The sequence below is a fragment of the Erpetoichthys calabaricus genome, chromosome 11 (assembly GCF_900747795.2).
Source record: "Erpetoichthys calabaricus chromosome 11, fErpCal1.3, whole genome shotgun sequence".
Lineage (NCBI taxonomy): Eukaryota > Metazoa > Chordata > Cladistia > Polypteriformes > Polypteridae > Erpetoichthys > Erpetoichthys calabaricus.
In genome coordinates, this window is record NC_041404.2 from 37,324,446 (window position 1) to 37,331,951 (window position 7,506).

The 7,506-nt window shown below is 43.5% G+C and overlaps 1 long non-coding RNA gene across 1 annotated transcript; it reads left to right on the forward strand.

Annotated features, from left to right (window-relative positions):
- Positions 1–1,827: 1,827 nt before the first annotated feature.
- On the forward strand, positions 1,828–3,528 carry LOC114660324 (uncharacterized). The gene is made up of 2 exons (XR_003717703.2): positions 1,828–2,018; positions 3,266–3,528. It is a non-coding gene; the product is annotated as an uncharacterized LOC114660324 (long non-coding RNA).
- The last annotated feature ends 3,978 nt before the right edge of the window (positions 3,529–7,506 follow it).

The following is a 7,506-nucleotide window of genomic DNA, read 5'->3' on the forward strand; positions in this document are numbered from 1 at the left end:
AGGAATTACTGTTGGAAGAGGAGGACACAAAAACCAAAACAGAGGCAACTCAAAGCATTAAAGAAAAGACTTGTTTGATAGGCAGACTTGTGAGGAGCAGCAAGAAGAAAATACAGCGCCTTTCATAGGGAAGGTGGCTGGCAAAGGCAGAGATGCAAGTCCACCTCCATAATATGCAGTAGGACGTCCTTTAAGAGACCCAAACTGTGGCGCTCGCCATTGTAGGCCCTGCGGTGTACTGGTTAAGGATTGAGACCCCGAGGTTGTGGTTTCAAATCCCACTACTGACACTGTGTGACCCTGAGTACGTCACGTCACTTCACCTGACTGCGCTCCAATCGGAAAAACGACAGAAAGGTACCCAGTTGTGTCTCAGATGTCGGGAGTCACCTTGGGTCAAGAAGGCAGCCAAATAATAAATCGTAATCCTAGTGTGGGCCTTTGCATGTTGCAATGTGAAAGGAACTGCAATAGCAGATTTGATTTCAGACATTTCAGACATGACACATTCTGAGTTTCTAAGAGAAGCTCTTCCAGATTGTAAGATGGGTGCCCACCTGCAAGAATGCTCAAGCACTGCTGGGTGGCACAGCAACTCGGCGTAGGACAGCCAGGTTAGCTAAGTCATCCATTTGTATTATGAGAAGGAGACGCTGGGAATGAAAAGAAGAAGATGACAACTCAGCTATTGTTCAGCTATTGTGTCAATGTGTGTGCTGAATTTAAAATCCGTCCTTGAATCGGCGTAGCAGAGAGTGGCCTGAGCTGTTCACGTGAGTGGCAGCCTGGTGGCACTAAGTTCTAATGGAGGACCTCACATGGCACATGCCTCAAAGTCACCATTCTGAGTCATCACATTTCTGTCATTTTGCCACCAATTAATTATCTTCAAAATATTCAAATGTTCTCTGCGAATGATTGGTTAACTGCACATAAATGGCGATTGATGGATAATAAAGATGACGGAAACACATTTGGACGGACGGGCAGGCATCTTGGGCTGAAAGGCCTGAATGGTCAAACAACAGACCACCAAAAAAAGGCTCTGCTGAGCCCCTAGTGGTGAGCACTTGAAGTGCAGGCAGTAAAACATCTGAGGGCTCCAAGGATGAGGGGGAACTGAGGATTGTGCTTCTGGCATTGGTTTACACATGAAAAGAGCAGCTAGGCTGTCCAGCATATTGAAAATCATAGCTCTTCTTTGAAATATTTCATTTTTTCTATTTATTTGAGGATTTGTTGTGTGTTGTTGTATCTGGTCATTGGGTAGTAGTGCCGCCGTGTCACAGCTCCAGTGTCCTGGACTCTAATCTGAAAATAGGCGGCTGATTGTCTGGAGATTTGCCATCTGCTTGGTTTGACGTTCATATCTGAATGTAAAGAGTGGCGGCGCGTTGTATGTCAGCACATCCTAGGAAGAATTTCACCAAACTCTGTGGGCTACGTAACAGCCAGAGTAACACAAAAGGCAACCCATAACAGACAGATAGGAAAGGCACTATATAATACAACAGATACTATAGATAGATAGATAGATAGATAGATAGATAGATAGATAGATAGATAGATAGATAGATAGATAGATAGATAGATAGATAGATAGATAGATGTGAAAGGCACTATATAACAGACAGAGGTGAAAGGCAGCATATGATAGATGGTGCTGTAGAGTGGCGGCATGTTGCCTGTTGATTAGTAAGACTTTTGCTTCCCTGTACACATGATAACCCTGGTCATTCCAAGATGGCCTGCCAGCCGAGTGTATATGCAGGCATTATGATGGTCTGATACCCCCTTATCCATATGTGCCTTTCACATATGGATACCCCCACTCAGGTTGGCTCCTGTCTGTGTTGATTTTTCATGCCGCAGTCGTGTGGGTTTTCTGTCTGTGACTCTGGTTTCCTCCCACATGTGACTCTGAATTGCCCCGTCTATGCCCGGTGATGACTGGTGCCTATCCATGACAGACTCCTGCCTGGTACCTGGTATAGCTGGCACACACTCTCTCTAAATAGGTAAGTACAATGAGCAGCTGATTTTTTTTTTCTTTTTTATTTAAATGCCAATAAAAACCAAGTTGTGATGCCCACTTCACATGTCTCCTGCCATGCGGCCCTCCTGTTCCTCAGCCCACGGTGCAGTGCTGCATCTCTGGTCAGTTGGGAGTCTGAGATGAAGCACTGTAGCTCGGGAGGGGGTACCTCATCTGAGGGGTCATGGAGGACACCTGTCTGATGCAAGCAATTAAGGAACAATCTGCATGCAAGTAAATGTGCCAGGTGGGATTCACAGTTATTTTAGCTCTCTATTATTGGCCTATCGATAGATAGATAGATAGAAATTAAAGGCACTATATAATAGATAGATAGATAGATAGATAGATAGATAGATAGATAGATAGATAGATAGATAGATAGATAGATAGATAGATAGATAGAAATTAAAGGCACTATATAATAGATAGATAGATAGATAGATAGATAGATAGATAGATAGATAGATAGATAGATAGATAGATAGATAGATAGAGCAGACTTGTGGACTCATGCCATAGGCATTTCCTTAATGGACTGATGGTCTGTCCATCTAGTGGTCTCCACTTTAGCAGTTCTCAATGATGGACTTTGCTCTTTATTTGCTTTTTGTTTTTTCCCCCAAGTTTCCCAAGGCAACTTATCAAAACCAATTCTCCATATGGATAAATATCTGACAGACCACCGTGCTCTTGAAATCCACAGTTGGGTTGTGCAGGTTTGAGATGGATGGGTGGATCGTGTTCTCTCAGGTTTTCAATTCTTTCTTTATTTTGAAAGCTTTGCATTATAAGGTCCTCATAGATGTTGAAAACGTGCAGCAGCAGGTTCTCCTTTTAAGATCCCCATAATAGGGCACAGGTGGGTACAGCTCACAGCAGTGAAGATGTTCCTGTCTTATTGGCATAAAACTTTCTCAGATATGAAGGCCCATCTGAGTGTGACACTCTGGCCAGTTTCAACGTCAGGCACAGACCAACCCTGGATGTGATGCCACTCAGCACACCCCCAACATGACAGTTTAGTGTCACCAGCTTGCACATCCTTAGCTGGTCCACAGCTGGTCCTTCTCATTTTCTTCAAAATTAAAAGATCAAAATCCAGCATAGCCTCCACTGAAATTCTTGCTTCTTCCCATTCTTTTTCCTGATGTTAAATTCCCTTCCTTTCTTTTTTTTCAATTTCTTTCAAAATCCCCCACATTTATGAATTCCCAACCTTCTCCACAGATGATCTCCAGCTCCTCAAGTTTTCAGTCACCTTGCCCTCGGGGTCCAGTTTTCCCAGGAATCCCTTGGACAATCACATGGGGATTCCTGGAAATACTGTTCTTGGGGGCTGGGCCAGGCACCCTTGTTGACAGCGATGGAGATACGTGGGCCGATGAGAATAGATGCACAGTGAAGACAGCGAGTTCTTTAAAGAGCAGCAGCAATCATCACACCCAACTGTAGTCATCTTACCTTAATAAACATTATTTTAACTCTTGGAAGATTTTATGTCTCAGTGTCTGTCATTGATCTACCTTTCTTTCAGCTTTAACGTTCCGCAGCTCATATTTCATATTTGAATAATTGCATTTGTTTAGTTCCAGAGTTGAGTGGGGTGAGCGATGGACACAATCTACATATATCACCCAAAAATTCACAAACCACTGGACCTTCAACCTTCATGTTGGTCACAATCAAGAGAATCTCCTTTGATATTCACAATGTGACCCATGAAATGGTCAAGTGGGCCACTTTGGCCACAGAATTGGGCTTTAGGCCCTGTGTGGGCACAGCGGTGAGGCACATTGCACAGGTCAGCTGAACATTGTCATCTCATTCACCAGTCAGACCTCCATGAGCAACAGAAAATCATACAAGACGAATGAATTGGAGGTGTGGGCTTCCTCTGCCATGTTGTAGGGCTTCTGGGCTACGGTAACATGGCATGGCACTGCTGGAGCCTCAATGGAGTGACCTGGGGTGCTGCATTTCACATGAGCCACCTTTCTTTGATGACTGGAGGTCCGAGTGTTACTAGTAAATCCCTACTTTTGCTCTAAATGCTGATGCTTTGCAGAATTCTTGGTCTTCAGTCTCCGTCCCACCCTACATAAGGCTACGGCCCTCCCGATTTTTTTTCCATGTGTCTGCGCTAACATTTCATCCTTTACTCTCACCATTTGACAACCCATATGGGTGATCTCCAACCATCTAATCGCCTGAAAGTTGAAACATTGGGTGGTTAGGATGTTTTCAAAACAATTGGGCAGAAAAATCTGAGTTTGGGTGGGATGGCTTAGTTTGGGCTACTTATTTTTTTCAAAAAACAAAGCAATTTAAAACTAAGAATAGCTTTCTTAAGCTCACAGCTTTCAATGCGTGAGGATGATGCTTCTCTCAGTTTTAAAAACAAACTCCTTCTATGGTGAGAAGAGCCTTCCTAGAAGGAGGGCAGAACTGTGGCACGGTGGGTAAGGCGGATGCCTCACAGCTCTGGGAGGCTGCCTTTGACTTCTGCTGACCTTCTCTATCTTCTTCATGGGTTCCTCTGGTTTTCCTCCTGCATCCCAAAGATGTGCACAAGCCAGCCATATATGATATGTGTGGTGCCCATGAGGGTACCCACAATGGGGTCTAATCCTCGCCCACTGCACATAGCTGGTTTAGATGATTGGATACGGAGACACGTCTGATTTGATTTTCCTCTAGCTCTCCCCAAGTCCTAGTAAACGTAATCTCCACACACAAAATCAAATGTTTCCTCATTTTTTAATGATGACAATAAACATGGCTATCATGTGTGACAAAGATTGTGCATCACCTGAGCCCATAACAGATGCCCATCCAGACTGAGGGTGCTGTGGACAGTTCATTTTTTATTCATCGTCACGTCTGGACAACATCGGTCTGTAGTGTAGATCAAGCGTAGCACAGTTGATGGCAGACGTCCAGTCCAAAGTAAGCCGCATGGTGTTCCATCACCAATTTGTGTGACAGGGCTTACCTGAAGGTCTTTTCCAGCCTGGGCGTGGGTGCCTTTCAGCTTTCGATGGGCCTTTCAAACTCACCAGTGGCTAAACTCACCTGTCATCTGCAGACATTTTGAAATATGATGAAAAGGTGTGTGTGTGTGTGTGTGTGTGTGTGAGGCCGCCAAACGACCCACAAAGCAGGCCAGGAACCTGAGTAGAATGCAGCCCAGAAGAGGCTCACCCCAAGTCAGTCGACGCCCAACTGCATCCTGCTGGCCTACTCAGGCCTAAAAAAATGGGGATTTGCTTTTAGAAGCTCAAAAAACGCTTAAAATGTTTAAAATGCACAAAAATACCCTTCAAGAGAGAGGAGCCATGAAACCTCTGGCTTGAACAGACAAGTCCAAAACAAGAATCTTTATAAATAAACAATCTGTTACAAAAAAGTCATCAGAGAAGCACAAATTAAGAAAATAAGGGGAAAATGGGAAAGGGGTAGGCTTGGAAAGGCAACCCAAGGCAATCAGGGTATCAGAATCCAATGAACAGAGAAAAAAATATTCATAAAACCAATAAAAACAACATTTACAATACAGGACTCCTACAGCGCTCAATGGCAGCCTCACTCACCAGAACATAAAGGTAGAGGACGGGCTTTCAGATGTGACATCTCCACAGAACACAGACTGGTGGAACATTTAAATACGCAGTACAACAACACAAAATAATAAGCCAAGAAATATGAAAACACATACGTCCAGACTGTAACATAACACGTTACTGAAGATGGTAATCATGGTCACTAAAAGGGCAATGCAGTGATCATCCAGTCTTAAGTTGCACTTCCCTCCATTCATTTTTCCAAATGGATATGCTGCTATGAAAAGATCAGTCATTGGCTTCAGTGGGCTCAAGGTGTTGTGGCCAATGGTGGCAAAGTATCAAGAACAAGGGCGTCCTTAGCACAAAAGTCCCATAAAACTGTTGCATTAAAGCCCCACAATTGGAAGGATGAGTCTGTCTTCACAGGGCAGACAGAGAATATTTATAAAGATGTATTTTCAAAATGCTCTGTGGAACAAGACGCTCCAAGGAGCACAAAGAACCCGGAAGAAACAGCCTAAAAAATGAAGGCAATCCGAGGCAAACAAGTCCAAAAATACAAACCCAGAAAGTGAAGTCAAAACGAGATCACAGAGGGCAAAATATCCGGAGAATTACCAAAACACAATATTCACAAGACAACTCACCAACACCACCAAGCGCATTCACTGAGCCACAAGGGACTGAGTGTGTCCTCAGCTTAGAGAAGGCCCCGCCCAGTCTCTCGACTGAGAAGGACAGGTGGCCCCTCCCACAAAACACAAGGATCATGACAGAACAAGCACAGGCAACCAGGAATGAAATAATACACAAAACTTATATAATATTAAAAGTAACAATGCAGGTGGAATCCTGTTGTAACAACATTCATTGGACCATACAAATATTTTATTATAACGGAAATTTCATTAAAAAAATATGAGGAAAATACATATACTGTACTGTTGTGACCAGGATCACCGGCAATTTGCCACCTCTAATGACAGCAGCACAAGGACAGCTGCTCTGCTGCGTCTGGTAAACAGCTAACCAAGGGTAAAGTAATTCGTTGTCCTCTGTAGGATCAGGCTTAACATGTAATGTGTTTGTCGCTCAATGTTTAGAACATTTAACCCCGGGCTTTGACCTACTGCCCCTCACACTCTCCTGGTCTGCCACAGCAGTGATTTTGAGCCACTAGTGGTCTTCTAATGGGAGCCAAAGCAGGACGATTGCCCCCGTGTCGTGGCTCCTATCTCACACTGCTCCTATTTAGAATGAAGTCTTGAGACTGTACCTGCGATCTGGACTCACCTTCCTTGTCTTTCATGCAACTCTGTGACACAAGCTTGATATTACCTGTTAAAAAAAACAGCGCTTCTTAAACTGCAAAAACAAATTTTATTTGAAAATGAGATGTTAGAATTTTCTTTAGCGTAAACTGACACCGTTTTTCAGTTTTTTCTGAGAAGCGCTAGGAGTAGAGTAAGCGGTAGAGTATCTGCACACGACACAACTACTCACACGGACACTTCGTGGAGCACTGACTTTGGCTATACCTGTATGATGTCACGTCTACAGTCTCGTTGTGTCTCACCTACATTCTTGCTGAGACTGCCCAACACCGGAAATTTCTCAAGAGACTGTCACACTCTTTTGGTCTAACAAGAAAGAGACAGCCTGTTGCATGGTCCCCGAAAGTCGGCAACAGTATAGGCGCGACATTAACTATTTTTTGCATCGCATTATGATCTTCAGTAGCCATTTTTAGTTGAGAAATCATTTGTTATACTGAAATTCCATTTTGTTAAAATGAAATCTGTTAAACATGATGTTGTATGAACCTTTGTCCCGGCCAAAAAAAAGAATTTGTTATTCTGAAAATTTCCTTACTTCGGTATTTGCTATAACAGGATTTGAACTGTA